The sequence below is a fragment of the Manis pentadactyla genome, chromosome 14 (genome assembly GCF_030020395.1).
Source record: "Manis pentadactyla isolate mManPen7 chromosome 14, mManPen7.hap1, whole genome shotgun sequence".
Lineage (NCBI taxonomy): Eukaryota > Metazoa > Chordata > Mammalia > Pholidota > Manidae > Manis > Manis pentadactyla.
Window position 1 is genome coordinate 44929273 of NC_080032.1, and position 21966 is coordinate 44951238.

At 40.9% G+C, this 21966-nt stretch overlaps 1 pseudogene; it reads left to right on the top strand.

Annotated features, from left to right (window-relative positions):
• Positions 1 to 9086: 9086 nt before the first annotated feature.
• Positions 9087 to 21966, top strand: part of LOC118912757 (glycine cleavage system H protein, mitochondrial-like) — a 43237-nt pseudogene continuing 30357 nt past the window's right edge.

Consider the following 21966-nt stretch of genomic DNA (forward strand, 5'->3'; position numbering starts at 1 on the left):
CCGCCGTGCATCAGTCACCTGGAGGGCCTGTGAAAACACAAATCGCTGGGCCCACCTCCAGTTGCCGATTCAGTAGGTCTGGTGTGGGGCCCCAGAATGTGCATTTCTAGCAAGTTCCCAGGTTGCCACTTTTGCTCATGATTATCTTCAGAGAATATGGCATAACACAGGCAGCTTCAGGAAATGGTTCCACTGGATGGTGGTGGTGAAGGGTTTGGGGGCATGGCTGGGTGATTCTTGTATTTGTGAAGCCCCTGCAGAGCCAAGGGGTTCAAAGGAGATGAGTCAGATCCTTCTGGCTCAGATGGTGCAACGAGCCACGGCCGTATTTTGCATAATAGCTCACCACTGCTGCATTTAATGGAAATACCTGTAGACTGTGACACATAATCGTTTTTCAATCTAGAGCCATTGTTGATATGTCCTTTTGAGTGGGTCTGTTTCCACAGGTATTCAGACGAAGGCACTCCAGGTGGGGTAGGATAACAACTTGTCACTTTTAGCCTCCTTTTAAAAATAGGATGCCCTCAGAAGGCATTAATGTGATGGAGTGAAACAGGCAGAAAGCTTTAAGAACCCATCATTTATTAGAACCCCAACCATGTACATGCAGACTTTGAAGCCAATACCTCATGGCCAGACTTCTCTAAGCAATAGAAGTCTCCCCTTGAATTTTCCATGTGTACCAGACTCTTTACAGTCAGCCCAGAACCTATCATCTTTCTTCCCGAGCTACGACCTGTACTGCCATGCCATCAGTTTCCCAGCTGGAGTCCTCGCATCTCCTTCACTTTCCAGGTCATTCAGCATCTTCACAGAAGTCACTGTGGCGACGTTCTCCCCATTCTCCCAACCACCACCTGAGCCAGGCCTTCCTTTCTCAGTAATCACAGCGGCTGCCTTCCAGCTGCTCTTCCTGTCTCACGGTTGGCCCCCCTGCAGCCCATCTCAGGAGAGCTGCTAAAGTGCCCTTTTTAAAACGCAAATTAGATTTCATTACTCCTTCACTCCACCTGGCTTTCAGGATGGAATTTAAATTTCTCAGCTAAGAACAAGGCCCTTAAAGAATGTGCCTTTGCTGACTTCTCCCTTCCCTGAGCTCACCACTTTGCACTGCATCATTCGCTCTGGCCTTGTAGAACCAACTGAAGGTCACTGAAGGCAGTATTGTATTTTGAATACAAAACATATTTATTACGAAATGATTTCAAAGTTAGAGAAAAATCACAAGGTTAGTACAATGCCCCCTTCCAGATCTGCCAGCTGTTAACATTTTACCACATTTGCTTTATCATCCTGTTGCCCATCTTCCATCTTTCAATCCTCTATCATCTGTCTATCTGTGGGGAAGTTGGGGTTCCTATGGCCAGGATTCTCACTGAACTTGAACCACCTGATGATGTAATTGGCCTGTTGCTGGGCTGCCGCTTCCACACCTGTAGGCAATAAGCTATTATTGTGCTATACAGCTCGGCCCAGTGCTCTGGGCAGAGGCAGAGATGCTAGTGCTTGACCTACCTCTGGGAGAACAAGCCGGGTAATAAACCCTTTCACCCCAAAGAAACGTTCTACTGTCATTTCTTTGGTCACACTGAACCCATAGTGAACTTGCCCAGGGCTCAAACCTATTGGCAAGACACTATCTATTAATCAATCATCTACATACCATCTGTCTTGCCAATGGGTTTCAGCCCTGGGCAAATTCACTATGGATTCAGTGTGACCAGAGAAATGACAGTAGTAGAATGTTCTTGGCGTGAAAGGATTATACCCAACTTTATTTCCACGATGGCAGGTTAATCACTAAAATTTCGTCCACTCAGAGCAAGTCTTCACACAGCAAGCCAGTCTCTGCCTCTGGGCCTCTGTCCTCGATGCTGCCAGCACTCCGGCCTTGGCTCTGCTCTCCCTCAGCCTTGCAGCCATGCCACCGTGTCTCCCAGAGCACTGGGGGGAGCTCTTTATATAGAGTCAGTATCAACACATTGTCCACACGTGTGCAGTGAGCTAGCCAACCAGGGCCAGGTGAGAATCCTGGCCACAGGAACTTTCATTTTATACACACATCTATCTCCCTGTCTGTCATCTACCTATCTATATAGTATTGTTTTTTGAACCATTTGAGAGTAAATCCCGGATGTTATGTCCCTTTCATTCACATATGTATTTCTGAAGCTCAAAGGCATTCATTCATTTATGCAAACACGGGGCAGTATCCAACTCAAGAAATTTAACACCAATAAAATAGTACTACTTTATCTACAGCCCTTATTCAAAGTTCGCCAATTTTTATTGCACATTTTTGTGTAGTTCTCTGTCATCTCTCCCTGCCTGTAACTGCTATGGGCTGCCGCCCCCTTCCTTTAACACAGGCAGGCAGAGTTTCATGCCTCCAGGGCCTCTCCCACCCTCTCTACCTCCTTGGAAGGGTCTCTTCCCCTCCCTCACCTGCCTGACTCTTACTTCATCAGATCTGCTGCTTACAAGCACTTGCCCAGACATGTTTATCAGGGCTCCCGCTCTCTTTCCCCAAATCTGCTCTCCTAGCACCCCAAAACCTTCCTTTTTGCACGAATCATACTGCTTTTCTTATTTGATTTAGAAGCCACTCAAGGGTGGGGATCTGGCTTTATTTGACTTTTTATCACCAGTGCTCAGCAAAAGGCTCAACACAAAGTTTGTGCTCAGTATATATATTTTTAATACTTTGGTAAGTGCCAATCCCATGAATGACAGCTTGGCATTTGGGTATCAGTATGCCTGATATCCAAAGAGCTTCTCAGATTGATCAAAGTATGGAGAAATGGGTCAGTAGGAGTGTGAATTGCTATCATCTGCTGGGAAGGTGATCTGGCAGCATCTAACAAAATGAAAAATTTAGAGAACTAAGAAGTTCTGATTGGGAGCTGCATGATGTCATGAAACATGTACCACAATGTAAAGACATGTGTGCTGGGACATTTACTATAACATCATTTACTGTAATTTTTAAAATACCAGAAAGAATGTAAATGGTCACCAGTGGAAGAAGTGTTTAACATATTATGGAATATTCATACAATTAAAAAGGAATTACTATCTTGATACACCCAGATAACAAGAATAAACAAAGGCAGAGCTCTTATGCTGAGCAAAAGAGGTCAGACAGAAAAAGGGGCAAACTTACTGCTTTGTTTGCAGGAGATTAGGAAACAGGCCAAATCAGATCAGTGGTGGATCATAGTGGGGAGGGCGGGTTTGACAAGGAAGGGACCCGGGGAAGCTTTTGGGCTGACAAAATGTTCTCTGTGTCTCAATAGGGGTGTCTCTTCCACGGGCGCATACACTTGTCAAAACTGACCAAGCTGTACACTCGAGGTGTGTGTCTCAATAATATAATTAATAAAAAATGTGCAAGGCCCTCGAACTAGCCGCTGTCTGGGGGGCCATCCCTTACTGTGATGAAGAATGTATACATACAGATATGTGTGCAAGGAAGTTGTAGTAATAGATTTTATTAGAGTGAAACAAGAAAAACAACCCAAAACTCGGAAACATCCTAAATGTTCATCCCTAGAGGAACAGGTATGTATATAGTATATTTTGCTATAGGTATAATAGAAAATGATGTGACTACTTAAAAGAGTAAGTATGACCTGATTCGGAGGGAGGTGCATGATATATTTTTAAGTGACAAAATATATAAATTGCTGAGTAGCATGTGTAGAATATTATTTTTATAAAAAGTAGGAAAAAATTTCATACACATATAAATGTCTGTGTAGTGTATGGGGAAAGGCATGAATGAATCCATACCAAACTGAACAGAGAATCTAAGGAATAGGTTCTCTATTTGGTTTACTTTCATAATTTTTGTTTGTATTACTTTCATAATTTTTTTAAACCACTGAAATAAATTCAGTAACAAAAAATCATGCAAAGGAACATTGGGAAGTAACTAAATCTGAAATAAAGCTAGTTGGTAAATTACACTTGGACTGAAAACATATTCACGTGTGGCTCAATTCCAGTCGTCCTTCCCTTTAGGTGTCATTTGCCTTGTTGTCGCTTGTCCAATTGTCTTTTGTTGAATAACACCATTGAATGAATAATATGAATAAGTAAAAGAGGTCCTGAAAAAAATCGTATGGAGAACATTACATTGTGGTCCCACTGAAGTTAACCATGTGAGTGAATCAGTAGTTTGGTGAACCACCAATTTAGCAAATTTAACAACTTTTGGCAAATACGATGTACGTTGCTGGGACAAGGCAGAGATGTTTTCATGGCTCTTGTATTTATTTGACCAAACCTTTTTTTTGAGGGATGCACAATTATGATGTACACAGAATGGACAAAGTGAATACAAATGTCTGTGTGGTCAGGCTTGTCCTTCTGGCTAAATCTGTCCGCAGACCAACACACTCAAGTGTCTGTTTCTGTGGAGGCAGTGCCCTAAAGGAAGAAGAGAATTAAAGAAAAATGAAATGAAAATAAAAGCCTCAAGCTTTAGGGCAGGAGAGGCAGGGATTTGAATGATGGCCCTTCCACTGAAGAGCACACACACCTATGGGCAAGTGTCTAAGTTCTCTGAGCTTCTCTTTCCTCATCAGGGGTGACTGTGAGCTTTGCTGTATTTAAAAGGACAGCCCAGTGCGTGGCACATATTAGGGACTTGAACATACTAATGTACCTTCCTTTCTAGTTACAATGTCATATTTGTACCTGTCCCGTTACATCCTGCCAATTTTCTTTTGGCAATTCTGATCGTAGGAGTGAAATTAGCATAGAAACAGAGGGATTTGTCTAGCCATGTCGGCAACTTTCCATATTTTACCTACATTTGACATCTCTGCTTCTCTAGATGGATTCTGCAACTTCCCATCATGAAGTTGGCTGTCCTCTGTCCTCACTTCCACCTTTTCTGTCTTGACCTGTGCAGTTTTAGCAGGATAGGATCCTTAAGTCTGCATTTGTGCTTAAGAAGACAGCAGTTTCTACCAAAGTGTCTTTCTCTGTATGTGTCCGTCTGCCTGCCTGTTAACAGATCAGAAACAGTGAGTGGCCTTTGAAATTGAAACACTGACTGTAGTGGGGAAATTGAAAGGATCTTACGTTTTTGATCAAAGGGTGAGTCTTCCAACTTGGAAAAGGGTGTTATTCTGCCTGCCAAGGCCTCTGATTTTGTGTTACTTACTTACCTAAGGGAAAAAGATTCAGTTTCATAGCAATGATATTACTATATAGTTTTAAAATATATTTATAGATACACATTTCCTCAGTCATTTGCCTTCTTTTTCCAACCCCTGTCTCCTGATCTGGCCCCCAGGCAGACTGCCCTGTGATTCTTAATCTAAATGACATTTACACAATTCTCTGGATCCTTGATCCTTAAGGAACATTCCCTACTAAAGAGATGACAAACTGTAAGTAAAGGGAGGGTGCCAGATAAAAAGAAGGATGCCCGGTTGAACAGTAGGTAATCAGCTGGATACCTGCCGGTGTCATTCCACAGGATGTGATTTTGTGTCATTAGTAAAGCTGGCTGAGGCACAGGTGTGGGTGTGCAGGGAGCAAAGGCTGTGCCTAGTCCAAGGTCAGTGTGGTTTCCTGGGTGTCTGAGTGATGGGTGATGCTCAAGAGAATGAGGAGAAGGGGGTCAGAGACAGTAGGTGGAGGAGGACACTGCTTGTAGCTGACAACTGGGAACTGCGTGACTGGAGATTACACAAGGCCCGGACAGATGGGAGACAGCCTGGAATTAAACCTCCAATAAAGACTATATTCTATTACAGGCAGCCTGAGGCATTTTGTGGGGGAGATGTTAAGACCTTGTGGATGCCAAACTGTGCCAGTTGCTGGCTTACCAGTCACGAATGCTGAGTCTGTTTGCACCCAATATGTGGGGCGTACATACACACACACACACACACACACACACACACACACACACACACACACACAAAATGATACATACTCATATAGATTTATGTTGTCTGATTCTAATGTAGAGCTGGCTTCTGCTTGTCAGTTCTATTTGTTTCTCATCAAGGTAGATCCCAAACCACAGGTGTTCTAGATTTTTCCCTCTTGCATACCTCATCTCTCTCCATATTCTCTGTTCTTTCTCCTCCTACCAAGGGCTCCTTAGGCTGCACTGTCCAGTCTGACAGCCTGGTTTCTGAGCACCTGAAATGTGGCTAGTCCAAATTAAGATGTGCTATATGTTAAAAACACACAATGAATTTCAAAGACTTAGTATGAAAAAAGGAATACAAAATATCTCAGCAATTGATATAATATTGTTAAAAGCAATATTGTAATCATGCGTTCTTGGATAAATTGAGCTGAATTAAAATAATTTCCCCTGTTCCTTTTTATTTTTTAAATGTGGCTACTAGAAAATTTGAAATCAGCTCTGTGGCTTACATTGGTGATTCAAATGATATTTCTACAGACAGCATATCTCCAGACCTTCTTGCATCTCTTCCTTTAAGACAAACACTGGGACCCCATAGAGCAAGTCCCCAGATGGCTTACCCTAGTTCTCATGTTGACATGCCATCAACCTCTATCCTTTCATAGAATCATGGAGTGGTTAAGAGCTTTGTGTTAGAACCAGACTGCCTGGGTTCAAACTCTGTTGCTTGCTACCTGTCTGCCTTGGGGCTAGTTACTATTTCTCTCTCTGTCTCAGTGTTCTCATCTTGTAAATAGACTATTAACAGAAACTAAGGACTAGTGTGAGGATTAATTGAGTCAATGTATGAAGCTCTTTGAACTAGGTGTGGCTCAAAGAAAATCATTACTATTATCTACTTTATGTTCCTTAAAATCTCAGAAGAAGTCAGTCTTTTACCTTCCAACTCTTATGTAAGTGTCATATGTATGCCCTCTTTTAGCATCTTACTTTTATTTTTCTTTCTCCCCCTCCCTTCTGTCTGTAAACAAACCTTACCAATCCTAGCTTAAAATTTTCTTGAGTCTCCTTGACCTTGAGCTGACTTCTCTATTTGTCCATGTTTTTATGGACTTTCTGTCTTCCAAATCCCTTGCAATCTGTTTTTCCTTAAGAATATACACCACATTCATGCTCACCATGTGGTCCAGGACCTGGAGCTGGGAGAAAGAAAGGATCAGGTTCATTTCTATGGGGTGGGGAGCAGGGAAACCAAACCCAAAATCTAGAAAAAGGTGGTGTCAGAGAGCAGGAACAATCATCAGATCCAGTGGGAGGGGGGAAGCAGAGGGCAGAAAACTCTTATAGGGTCTGTGACTGTAGATGAGGAAGAGGAGAGAGCTGGTTTGGACAGTCTCATCCCTGGGGCACTGATGTATAGAGGTAGGCATCCTGCCTGAGGGTACGTGGCTCTTCTGTAGGTTGTGGAGGAAACCACAGACATGCCAGCCTGTCTGCATAATTGCAAAAGCCAAAGTATGTGGCCTTTTGACATGTAGCTCGCATGCTCACTTTGGACTTCTATGTTATTTCTTCTTTCCTCTTGTCAAATGGTGGGCAAAGGAGCCAATAGGCACTGTGGGACCTCAGCAGTTTAGGTCAGTAGAAAACCAGAGGAAGACTGACCTGTCAGGCAGAACTGAGTTTGTAGGAATCACGTGGATTCAGAGTCTACTAAGGGCGGTTGCCTGAACTCAAATAATCAAGGGACACATGGGTGTGGGGACCAGAGGTGCCATGGCTGGGCATTTGATGTGTAGCTAGGGATAAATCTGTAGAGCAGGCCATGGATTGAGTCCTGGGTGGGACTAGTAACGGAGACGAAAAAGCAGTGACCAGTGAGACAGAATGAAAACCAGGATGGAGGATGTTTTAGAGCCAAGGGAAGGAAGGGTTTTGATGAGGAAAGAATGATCCATGGGGTAACAGGAAGATGGGGCCTGAGGATGGATCACTGTGGACCTTGACAGCAGCAGGTTTAGTGGACTGGCCAGGGTGAAAGCTTGGCTGGAGTGGGCTCAAGATAGAACAGAAGGAGAAATCAGTACAGTAAGTAGGGAAAACTCAATGAAGGAGTTTAACTGGATAGAGAAGGGAAGAAATAGAGCAGTGGCTAGGAGGGAAAGTGGAGTTAAGAGAAGATTTTAATAAAATGCGATTGTGATGGAATGCTGATGGTAAAAATCCAGGGAGAAACAGTTGATGTAGGATAAAGAGGAGAAGCTGTTGGAATGATGAATGAGCGGGTGAGGAGAAGGTGGGATGACACTTTGCTGGGACCAGCACTTCTCCTACAGTAATGGGAGAGAGTGCAGAACAGATGGGCACAGGAGCCAGAAGGCAAGTGAGTGTGGGGGTGCTGGGGCCTTTAGATGTTCTCTTCTGACTGCTTCTGCATTTCTCTGAAAAAGGAAGCAAAGTCATGGACTGACAGTGAGAACGATGCGGGAACTGTGGGAGAGAGAATCGACAGGAGAAATACCAAATAATTTACCGGCAATGTTAAGAACTACATATTCCTGCTGAGATTCGTTATCACGGTTGAGGAGGTTTGCATTTAAACAGTGTTGCAGTTTCTCTCACTGACAGGCTGAGATGCAGAGGGACAAGAGGGTTGAGGGTGTGTGCAAGGGAGTGATTACAATGACAGATCACGAATCTTAGGCTGGGTAAGAAGGGAAGTGACATCTTAAGGTGAAGAGATTCTGGTGGGGTCAAAGTGCTGCTGGAATTGGACTAAGAGGGAACTGGCAAGATAGGAAGTGGTGACTTGAGTGGGAGGCTGGGGCCTGTGATCATGGAGGGGATGTGTTATTGGTGATTCCAAGTTCTAGGTTATGGCCGTGGAAGTGAGTGGTCAAGGTAAGGTAAGGTCATGGGAGGAAGAAAGACCGAAGGACCAAAGGGCAGGTAGATGACTAATGAAAGGAGAAGAAACAGAGGTTGGTGTGTGATGAGATTCAAAGCTTGGCATTTGGTGAGGAAGGAGGGACACTGGGCCAGAAGTGGTGATGAGGAGCCTGCAGGAGCCTCAGGCCTATGGTATGAGGGTCACCGCTTAGGGCTCCTAAGGCCAGAGCCTTCAGCTCAGCAACGAGGTAAAAACAAACACTGAGAGAGGAGATCCAGGTTTTAGGGGATTTTGCTGATGACGGACCATGGATTCCAGAGGGCCCAGAAGGTGTCAGGAGTTAGGTATGGTGGAATAGTGTCAGAAAATGGGTATGCAGGTCCATATAGGGACTAGAGTCCTGGGGATGAAGGAATAAAGGCATGAAAAAATCATAGTCACTGTGAACATAATAGTTTGAGAGTGTGAATTTTGAGGGGGGAACAGGAAGGGTGACTTGCCAGGAATATATGGGGTTCAGGGGCAAAATAAAGGCATGAGACCAGTAGAGGGCATTCTTACCTGACTGGGAGGGCCTGGACCTTCCTTCAGAGGAAGGAACAGCCAGTGAGAATGAATGGGGTGAACAAGATCCAGTGAGCCAGGGGCTCACAGGGGTGGCTACCTCCCGATGATACTCTGAAGGGCCAGAGAGAGGAAGGCCCAGCAACAGCCTGGTCTTCTGGTAGGATAGAGGTTCATAGACTTCAGTGCATATCATAATCCCCTGGAGGCTTTGTCAATACCACATGGCTATGCCTCCCCTGGAATTCTGCAGGGCCAGGGTAGGGTAAAAAATGTGCATTTCTAACAAGTTCCCAGGTGATTTTAATGATACTGATCCCAGTACCACACTCAAAGAAGCACAGCTTAGTTTTCAGAGTTTTCTCCAGGGTGCTGCCCTCGGGTAGAGCAGCTGAAACCTGCAGAATAGGTGGTCGACTGCCCCTCCCTCAGTGAGGTTCATTGGCCCACAAGTGCAGAGCCTCTGAAAGCAATTTCCAACCCTGATGAATGGAGTGGCAGCTCTAGCCCCTTGTCTGGCCAGACCTATTGTTCCGTAGGAGTGGCAGAGAAAATGTAGACAGCTGCTCATTTATTTGGAGCAGCTGGGATGAACCTGCAACTGGGGAGTCAGTCTGGGTAAGGGCAGGTTACAGCCTGGCGGTCACCCAGGCTAGTATTCATGTGGGCACCCTGCAGGGCGGGCCTCTGCCCAGAGGAGCAGCTCTAGGCGTCCTGACTGGGTCTAAGGTCATTAAAACTCCACCTCTCACAGCAGGATTACCTCAGGTGATGGGCAGAAAACAGCAGAACTCCCCTGCTGAGGAGGGTCCAAGCAGCTTAACCATGCTCCTACTCAACCTTCCTCTCTTTTGCTGGCTCTCACTACCCTCGCTCCTGACCATGGCTACCTCCAGACACTTGTCCTGCTTCCTCTGCTCTACCCCGCATTCCTTTCCCACGCACACAGCATCAAACTTTGCTCTGCACACGTCGCAGCCTCCCACCTAAACAATCATGTTCCCTGGGAGCCTGTTGAGCTCTTGCCTCTTGCATCTTGCTGTTTCCATTCAGAGTTGTCTCCTGGGGAAGATTTACTCTTTTGCTCCCTTTAATTGTCATGAAGGCAATGAATCTGGCTGTGTTTGCCTAAATCTATTTTGGGAGACAGGTCCAAGTCCTCTGGCAGTGAGGATGCCAAGTGATGGCTCAGAATGGTTTTAGCCTCTGTTGTTTCCATTACCTTCCCAAAGCCACCCCACTTAAACATGCAACCAGGTAGAAAGAGGGAGTTTGCTATGCAATAAAGTTGTAAGACAAGTTCCTTTGCCCTTCCAACAAGATTGCATTCCAGAATCCTCTAGGGAGAAATTTGGGAGCTGCTATAGACCCGTCTGTGCCTCAGGGATGTTGCCTCAGGCCCCTGTAGAGGCTGAGACGAGTCTCTAGGCCTTGGGCATCTAGCACATGGCTAGATCAGGGCTTTGTGCTGCAGTGGATGAGGCCCCTGGAAACATGCCACTGTTTGCTGCATCTCCTGCAGCAAGTGTTGTCTAAGCTTTCCTGATGATAAGAATGACCTGGATGCTTTTTGAAAAAAAGTTCAATGCCTTTCCTGTTATTTGGGTTCTGTAAGTCAGAGGGTGGGACTCTGGAATTTTGCTTTTAATAAGTATCCTTAGCGGGATTTTAAGAATATCCCATTGCATTTAGGACAGTATTTGGTAAACAACTGTATGCAATAAATATTTGCTGGATGAAATTTAACTTGCTTACTTTCATATGTTACTTTGCTTTACAGTGATTTTTGCTTTTATATTTATATTAAAAAATATTTTTTTCTATTTTTAGTATTAATGACCTTTCACATTTCAGCAAATTTATATTTGCTTTGTCTGCCCTAAAGTGTCATACCACTATGACCCGGCAAGTTATATCAATTTGAGCATTAAGTATTGGAATTTGTTACTCATTTTTTATTGTAGAATTCACCCGTAGGTTCTATGTTGGCTGTACTCAAAGTGTTTACCATCATCTATAAGATCATTTATTGCCTAACTTTGTCAGGAAACTTTGTTTCAATGATGTAAATAGAATATTTCATCATTTACTGATTATGAACTGTGTTTGCAATTTACCCTGGAAGCATATGCTTTATAAAAATCATGATATTAGATTTAACATCCTAAATCATTTTTTGAAGCTAATGTAACATTATGCCAATGTGTTAAAACTCAAATACATTAACTACTTTCTCCTACAAACACATTTCTTAAATAAAATACCTCCAAATCAGATGCATTATTATATTAAAATAACAACACAGAATTAACCAATAACTACCAGAACTATAGAGATGATTTGAAGAAATATATCAGTGGAATTAATCATATTAATAGTTGAAAGGAGAAAATCAGACACTGAAAAAGATTTGATGAAAATCATACCTATTTTTTAAAAAAGACTTTTAATAAACTTGGGATGGAAAGCTACTTCCTTATCAACATCTTGGAATGCTTACTTTAAACTAACAGTTTATTGATATTTAGTAGCTCCCACTTGCGGCATCCCTGTCAAAGTCAGAGTCAAGGAGAAGGGTCCTCACCAGCACCACTCCCATGTAACATTCCTCTGGAATGCTTAGCCAATGCCATTAGGTTTGAAAAAGAAACAAGAAGCAAAGCTAGATTATTATTTAATGGTGATTGATTACTGTCCCCAAAGAATCAACCAAAAAGTTTTTTTAATCATTAAGAGAATCATAAAAAAATCAAGCTTTTTTTTATAAATTGATGACAACCAGATAGAAAATGTAATGATTTCAATCACAATAATAAAATATAAAATACTTAGTGGAAAACATAATAAAAAATGTGTAAAACCCATGTAAACTTTGTTCAAGGAAAAAATCAAATTGAATTATGGAAAAATATATTACAGATTTTGATTGAAAGACTCCATATTATATTGTCAGTTAGCCCCAGATTAATTTACAAATTTGAAGCAATCCTCCTGAAGTATGATTGGTAGTTTTGGGGGAGAATAGGACCAATGGATTCATAAAAAAATTCATATGGAAAAATAAATGGACACAAGTGTCCAAGAAAATTTTGAGAAAGGATGTGTGCATGTATGTGTAGCTAAGTGTAGATATGAAAGCATATTTCAGAGTGATAATCCTTAAAAAAACACTGTGCTGGTAGAGCATAGGTGAACAGATGACCAAAACAGAACAGAAAAGTTAGGACAGACACAAGTCATAGAAATAATACAACATAATTGGGACATTCTATTTTTAGAATATTTTTATATTTCCTGTGGGGGAAAAATAATAAATGATTTGCAAGTCATGTTCTGTGAAGCCCTGCAGGTTGACGTGGAAAATCCCCTTCTCCCCACCTCTGGTTCAAGTAACACAGCTCTGCTTGTATTTGTAATATATATGATGGCTTCCCATGTAAGACTGCATTTGGAGAAAGCTTTCCATGGCTTTAAATGGAGTTAAAAAAAACCCACAGACATAGAAGATATTTGAGTGTTCAGTTATATGGAAGGGAATAAAGTTAAAATTTTATAATGTTATCATAAATTCTGGATGGATGATGGACTAAATATAAAAAATGAACTCATAAAAGAGCATAAAGAAGAGACTGTAGATATTTATATGATCTTGGGGATGGGGAAAGCCTTCCTAAGCATACAAAGTAAAAAGATTATAAAAAAATATTCATAGGTTTGACTATCTAAAAATAGAAACCTTTTTATGTCAAAAAGCACTAGAAAGGTAATTAGAACTCAAGTGATAATCTGGATAAAAACATCTGTAATTTATTATTTGAAAAGGCTTAATAATCTAGATTTTCTTATAAAGAAGAAAAATTGAACAGCTCAGTAGAGAAATGGACAGGCAGTTTGAAAAACAATAAATTCTCATGACCAATAAATATGATGATAAAGTATAACTAGTAGTTGGAAAAATGAAAATGCAAGTGGAGACCATTTTCTTTTGATCAATTTGGCAACGATTAGAAGTAATAAAACTAATGTTATCAGTGAAATTGGGAAATAAACTCTTATGTTAAAGGGGAAGGATCAGTATAAGTTGGTTCAACTATTTTGGAAAGCAATTTGGCAACATAAAGTAAAAAGTTTATATTGTACCTTTAAGGAAGTGATGTTACTTTTAATAATATAACTTAAGGAAATAGTCATGGTTGTGCACAAAGGCAGATGTGGAGGGAAATTTATTAAAGCATTGTGTGCAATAAGGAAAAATTAGAAACAAACTATGTATCAACAATAGGGGATTAGTAAAATAAGTTACGATAAAGACTTACTATGAAATACTGCTGTATTCAAAATAATGCTGTAACAGAATATTCAATGACTTGAAGAAATTTTCACAGTCTGCATTTAAGGGAAAAAAAGCAGTTTATAAAACTAGTAAGTATGTTATGATTCCTCAACTTAAAAAAAATGCTCATAAATGCCTAGAAAAAGGACTGGAAATTCTCAGACTGGAAATACAGTCACATGTTCATTTTGTTTAATTTTGAATATTAAGCCTTTGGGTGTCTCTTTTTTATTCTTTTTGTTATTTTTCTGTGTTTTCCAAACCTTCTACCACAAACATTTGCTATAGTTTTAATCATCAAAACAGTTTTGGAAATTACTTATGTTTGTCAAATTTAAGTTAATTAATCCCATGGTAATTTTGGATTGAAATTCAGTCTCTAGTCTTATTTCTTTAATTCAGTGTGCTCTATTTTTACTATCTACATTTTCTTGGTAGAGGGTAGATGGTATTTTAATTTGCTGAGACAAATGTGCAGCAAATCACTTATGTCTGTGTTTACAACTTTGCATTGTTTTATGCTTTAGGGAAAATTTTTAAAAAAAGGTTTTCATTCTTTTTATAAGCTCCATAATTACTTTCTGTTGTATTCTGCCATGATAGCAGAAAACTTGAAAATGTAATTAAGAAATTTTCAAGCACAGCAGGAGATTTTTTTTGCCAGGAAAGAACCTTAAATATGAAACTTGATGATCAAGAGAAACTGGGGCTTGAAGGCTGCATCTAAGCCTTGACATCTGAGGGAGAGGGAGAGGGAATAAAATATCACATCAATTCAAGTCTGCATTGGTTATAATTATAGAAAAAAAATACTTATCATTTTATTATTACTGTGTTATGGATGCTGCTGTTGCACTGGTGATTTCCATATTACTTTTTCCCTTGGATATGAGTTTTTCTCACTTTATTTTGTGAACTTTACCTGTTGCACCATGTCAGGATTCCAAGAGGCATGACTGAATAATTCCATACAATGTGGGGGTTGATTTGATCAAGGCAGGGACTAGCCTGTGATGACTAGGAGTCTGTCATCACCAGTGACAATGTACGATTAAGAGGTTGCATAGTTTATGTAAATTCAAACCCTCGTGTATTCCAGTTGCTCTATTTTAACCTTATTCAGTCAATATGAATGTGCTTCTCCCTTGATTCCTTTTAGAAATTTATTAGGACTTAATCTTGCTGTAAATCCCTGCCAGTGAAAAATCTATTTTTGCCTGGATGTGGACCCTGTTCTGCATGCTCTCTATTCGCTAAAATCTTTTCCCAAACCGGATGGAATACATAGGTCCATGATGCTGTCGCCTCTTGTCTTTCTGAGTCACTGATAAGTGATAGTGCTGCTGGTTGTAGACACCATGGGTGTCCATACCCACCACATCGGGTCCCGTCTGTTCTTACAAAATGTTCAGTGTGGACTGCTGACCATGGATTTTAGGCTCACCCCAGGCTGGGGCAAATCTGTCGCCCTGGTTCGGTCTGACTCAGGGAGTACCACCTTTACCATCAGCCTATGCCCAGAGCTGGTTCTGCCTGAATTATGACCCCATTTATTCCAGGATATGGAAATGTGGTTAAAAGAGAAAGTTTGATAAAGTTTTAGAGAGCATTTTCCATGCTTTTCTTTAAAATAAATTATGTAACATTTTGTTATGTGCAATAGAGGTTACATAAATCTGAGTACCCTTTACATTACTTGGAAGTGGGATCAGATTGACCTCATAATCTCTGGGATAAATTCAAGTCTCACTATTTTTAGCTCCTGTAGAGGGCGTGGTGGTAGCAGGAGGGGGCGGGGGGATAGGTCATTTATAGAACATTAAATTTCATAAAATTAAAGGTGTGATAGTTAAATAACTGTTTTAGATAAAGTCTGCACATTTCAATGGACAAATAAATAATGTTAGAGATGTATTTATTACACAAACCTACCCTCATATTTTATTTAGCAAGAGGCATTTATAACCCTAAGAAAAAATTGCTAGCTGGAAACATTCATAAAAGAGCAAACAAATACCCTTGGGCAAAGAGTCTACCCACATAAATTGATTTCTAAATAAAGATTCAATTTAGATTTAAAAGTCTTGTATGCACCCAGAGGTATCTATTACATCTGTAATTTCCTTGTGGGGTTCCGGTGCCTGATTCTGCTGTCATCAACTTCTTATTAGTTACTTTCACATGGAAGAAGCAAAGCTTCCAATTAGCACAATTTTTAAATGAACATGTGTTGGAAATCATAGCCACCATATAGCACATCTCCTACCTAATCTAGTTCTCTTTGCATCGGCCTTTCTGCTTTTCCTGTTTGAGATCACCTTGTTAACTTTGGGTTATGATGCTCCAGAGATGAAATTTAAGTATTGGAAAAATGTTCTCTTTTTCTGTTTATTGGCAAATAGCATGATAGGCTCAGGTATTGGTTCTGTTAAAATGTAAAAATACACAGGTGTTATCAAACATGTTCTCAGTTTTGTAGTTGACCCCCCACACCACCGAGGGAGTCAGTGGTGCTGGGAGCATGCTCGGAAGAGCATCTGGAGCCTGCTCATCAACTTCCATCCTCTAGGCCGTGCACAAACTTTTGGCTCAACCTTAACAGCCACCTGAGGGCTGGACCAAGCAGAGGGCATCCTAGGAACGCGCTGGAACAGAGTGGGTGAGGAGGAGGGTGGCACAGGGATGAGGCCAGGTATGAACAGATGCCACATTGTGATGGGCTTTGTCAGCTGAGTGGAGAGTTTGGAGTTTATTTCATGTAAAATTGGTACCTTGGGTTTAAATGACTGGATGTTGTCTGAGGGTTTTGCTTTGTGTTGCTATTGTTCTCAGGTCTGAGAAATTGTCCAACAACTTCTAGTCTTACTTTTGCAGAAGCTTCCCTCTCCCTGGATTTGTTATTTTGCATAAGATGACTGAAAAGTAGGGAATTATTATTGCTTGGGGATACTGCTATTTTCTTTGTTTCCTTTAATGCCCTGAGGTAAAGTTTAAAAAAACATTCTTAGAAAATAGCCAGTGGGCAGTTTGTGCTTGGATGTTTTAAATTATTTCTTATGCCATGAGCTCCTCACTGGGACTCCTAACCTTCTGTAGGGACTTTCATTGTACAACAGATAAGAGAAGTCTGCTTCATTGTTTCCTTTTTGCTTGGATAGTCCTTACTGATATGAGAAAATGTTGAATATGTAAGTCATCCTCACTAAGTTTCCCTGCTTCATTAAAAAAAACTTTCATTTATAGTCTATTTTCTCACATTCTTAATTTCCTAATTGTTGTTCTAAAAGATTGTTTGCCTACCGTATTGTTTTTCAAGGAATCTACATACTTAAATTTGTGATGTTATCATCATTTGATTACTTCCAAGAACCTTTCAGAATCCTTATGATAGACATTTTATTTGAATGGTTATACTGTAATTTACTATTGTATTATATTTTTTGTGAAATATTGTGATTCTAATAGCCATATTCTGCCTGAATCACAGAATGGGTATGTGATAAACTTTAGAAGACACTGCCAAGCAGCTTTCCAAGGTAGGACAATATTTTCTTTCCATCATCAATATCTGAAAGTTCTAGTGATTCCACATCCTTTTTCAAGGACAAGTTATAGAATTTCCTCATCCTCACGCTTTAGGTAAAGTTAGTTCCACAGTATAACAGTGTGTTGACCAATGAGACTCTACATCACATGTTCTTCTTTGTTTCTATTCTGAAAAATCACTCTTTGTTTCTGTTCTTTTAAATGACACAGTCAGAGAAACTAAGAATGAGCATATTTCTAATCTTGTACGAAGTGCGGGAAGAAGGGTAAAGAAAATTCTCTTTGTCTGTGTCTCAGCAATATCTTGATGACCCCTTCCAGATTGGAAGGGGAGAATCAAGTTCATATTTGGTTTACAGTGATTATTTGCCCCCACCTCTGGCATTCTGTCATGCATAGGAATGAGGTTTGAAGAAGGTTAGAGGTAATATACTGAGAACTACAATAGATGCCAAGCTTTAGTCGTCATTGTGTTTAGGGCTGGAAGTACTCTGGGAGGTTGATTTAAATCCTCTGCTTTTATAGATGAGGGAAATCCAACCCAGAGAAGAAAGCACCTTGTCAAGGATGTTGATCTGCTTGGTTAACACAGCCAAGGCTAGAACTCAAATCCTGCCTGTTTAATGCTAGTTTTGATTTTGCTTAAGCATGTCCACTATCACTTCTCTGAATAAGATGATTGTTTTCTTATGTTTCTTTGTGAAAAATATGTTTATGTTCAGAATTACATGTGGTGGAATAGAGAAATTCTTCAAATAATTCTTTTAAGTTGTTGTAAAATAAAAAGACACTTGTAAAACAGTTACATGAAGTAATTGGGTCTGAAAGGTTTGAGTTTTTCTCCTCTTCAAACTATACGGTTATTATGCAGTTGCCATGGGAGAGCATACGTTAACTGTCAGAAACCTGAAACAGATATTGGACGTTAAGCACGTAAGATTAAGTCCTACAGTTTAATTCTTGTAGAAGAAAATGTACTATCTATTTGAAGTACCATCTATGTGCTGGAAAATTGCTACTTATGTACTTTCCATGCATCTGGGAGATTTAAATACATTTATTGGCCTATCCAGATGAAAGAGTAGTTTTCTAATGTTCACATTTGTTGGAGCCCTGAAAGTGATTCTTCCAAGAATCCTTCATGCTAGAACTTTTCAAACACTGTTTATTTCCACATCAAGAAAACCATCTGTGGTCTCTCAATAAACAAAGTTTATTTGATTTTATCACACTGTTGACCATGTGGCTCAAATATACTATATCCACAGAATCAGGAAGTATATTGCAAGTGTTCTTTTTTCCAAGGGCTCATGGACTTTGAAATAAACCAATGATTACATTAATTCTTTTGCAACACAGAGCTCCAAATAATTTTCAGATTTCATTTAGAGCAGTTCTAGAAATTAAACTGGACAGTTATCCTGGGTAGAATGACTTCTTGCATAATCTTACTTATATTTAGCTATACATTCAACTTCAACTCCATTCAACTATCTATCCGGATTTTTTGCCTTTTCAAAACATTTTTCAAAGGAAACTAGTTTTTCCTTGCAGGAATCTCCTATAGTTCCATCAGGGCAGAGTGCCTTTGCTCTTGAGGGATGACGTATTAACCTTTGTCAAGGTATGTGTGTTCCTCTCCATTGCAAAAGAACAGGCATTTTATACATGCTTAATGAATAAATAAGTAAAATTGGGTTTTATCTTACACAAATAAATATACATACATATATTAATAAGTAAGTCTATTAAGACTATCATAAATCTGGATCATGTTTTCTCCAGGTCAGTCTGGGTCAGGGACCTCTAACTTTTCCTGTATAAGGCCACATAGTAAATATTTCTGGCTCTGCTGGCCATATGGTTTCTCTCACAAGTACTCATCTCTGTTGTGGTGGTGCAAAAGCAGACAGAGTCCTGTTGTCTGGGAATCAACTGGGACCAGAAGAAGGGGTGCTGCTTTGCATAGAAGGTCACCCCTGCCCCTAGGGTCATCCCATCCCCCCAGTCCAACAGACTCTCCAAGGGGGCTACTGCTGGTGCCTTGGGGACAGACTTACAGTCTAATAATGCAGCAATATGTGCCTGTAGGTGCAGCTTGAGTCCCCACTGGTCCCTGGCCCTCATCCTGGGGTCTGAGTCTCTACCCTCCCAGCTTCCAGGCATCCAGCTCTACCCCCTTTTTCCCTTAACATAATTTATTTCTCATTCATATAAATTCCAAAACAAATATTTCCTATCATTAAGCATCTCTGCTCCAAGCAATGATTCAGGGGCAGGGAATGGCGGGGAGAGGGTCAGGCCCCTCCATCTCTGACATCTTCAACATCTAGTCTCTTATAAATAAAAGTTCTCCGGGCAGGGGTGGTCTCCATTCCAGCCAGCCTTAGTTCTGGGGGTCAGATGTTAGAATGGGTCACTCAGGGCTAAAATCAAGGTGTCAGAGGGCTGTTTCCTTTTGGAGGCTCCAGGAAAGAACCTCTTTACCAGTGTCTAGAGGCTGCCTGCCTTGGCTGTCCTGGGCTTCCAGTGCAAGTTCATTTACAAAAGCAGGCAGTGTACCCCCAGATTGCAGTTTGCTGATCCATGGTCTGGCTACACAAGATTGCATTGTATATGAAAGCAGATTATGGATGAAGGACACAGCATCAAAAGTCCTTTTGGCTTTTATTTTGGTGTTTTTCTGCCTTTGTTCATGGAGTCAAGGTGTTTCTACTTCATAATCTCACATAGAGATAATGTTGTAAAACGTTTTTCCATTTTTGTTAAGGAAAGCATGGAAACTTAGAGGTAATCTACTTCTCTGTTATGTTCTTTAGAGTTTAGCATACCGCCTAGGATTAATAAATGCTACATAATAATCATTTTTCATTTCACTGCCATACCCTTTATGGTGTCTCCTTCGGCACCCCCAGAGGTGTTAACCTGTAGCTTTTACAGTGTTCTGTTACACATTGTCAGCAGCAACTTGCTGCTTAAATCACACTCGAGAGAGAGAGTTAACTGCAAGGCTGTAAGTATTCCTGACAGGTTGTTCTTGCACGGGTTCAGTTTCTTTTGTATAAAGATTAAAAATCTTGTCACAGCCTATAAAAAATGAAGTACATGTATAACAACTGAGCATCCACAACTCACAAAAGGCACTTTCCAGAAAGTCAGAATTCAGATGAGGGGGATAGATGGTAGGAAGTAAGATATGACTATGAAGTGATGATTAGATATTTCATAGTACTGGGTAGAGTAATGGCAAATCCTTTTGTGGGTCTATGGCAGAGGGACTGTCTCCTAACACGTGTACACCCTTCTTTCATGAATAAATTGAAAAATTGCATGCCTATGACTTCCTTTAAAGAGATCCAAACTAGTGGTCCCATTTTGTATATTTGCTCTGAGGATTAGTTTTTTCGCCATCAACCTAATTTGTTTCCTACTGTCCATGGTGCAATAGTTATAAACTGTCTTTTTGCTCTCTTTCCAGACTCACTGCTCAGACTGGACTTGTGCCAAAGCAAAGGAAGATGCTATCTCATAAAGCCAGAACATTTTATAAGTACTGGCACTGAAGGCGTATTACTTCATGCCCCAAATTGCACAGCCAGCGTCTGCAGAGGTCTCGGGGAGGGCGCCGCGGGAAGGGTGCTTCAGGGACAAGGCTGACTGTCATGGCGCCGAGTCCATCTCGGCAGTGTTGCCTTGGTGGCTCCATGCGTCAGGGCTTAATGAGCAGGATGGGAAGTGGGAGTTTGGTTCTGCGAGTCACAGTGAAGCAACTAGTTGGGAGACACGCAGGCAAGACTGGGGTCAGCCAGGAAGACTGTGATTTGGATTCAGATAGGCGATTTTGACAGTCTTAATAAACTAATCAGCGTGGTGCATCAGTTAGGGACCTGGTAGAAGAAACAGTGTCACACTCGTGGATAATCTGCGGACTGTTCAATAAAGGGAGCATTTACACAGGTGCAGGCAGAATGCAGGAAATCACAGTAGAAATCAGGGTGCTGACACCCCCAGGTCTAAAAGGGAAGGAAGGGAGTAGGTGCTGGATTCTGGAGGATTGTTGTATGGGTTGGGTGGCCTTGGTAGGAGCTATGCCCTTTGGTTGAGGGACATAACCTGCTTCAGGCGGCCCTACAGGGACAGCGGGGGCAAATAAGCACCCCAGTCTCATTTCTTCCCACTTTCTGATTGCTTGTCAGCATGCCCACCAGGAGCCAGAGGCAAGCAGAGAGCTGGGAAATGGACTCAGAAGGGGCAAATGCAAGACATCTTGCCCAGTGTGTACTCTGAAACCATTGCTTACACTTGTCCCTATACATAAAGTTATAATGAATAGTGTGTATCAGGGGTCGGCAAACTTTTTCTGTAAAGGGCCAGATAGCAAACATTTTAGGTTTTGTGGGCCACATACAGTCTCTGTCATATATTCTTTTAACTTTTTTACAAACCCTTACACATGTAAAAGCCATTCTTAGTTTATGGACTGTATAAAAATAGTTCACAAGCTTGATTTAGATTATAGACATCAGTGTGCTGACCCCTAGCATATATCATCAGTTTTGGGTGTTTTTAATTTTTTTGGCATGATTTATATTATACTCTAGTTCTTTTCTAATGCTGTGTAGCAAATGATCACAAACTTAATGGCTTACAAGAACAGCCATTTGTTATTACACAGTTCTCGCAGGTCAGAATCCCAGGTAGGCTTGCACATGATTACTTACGAGCAATCAATAT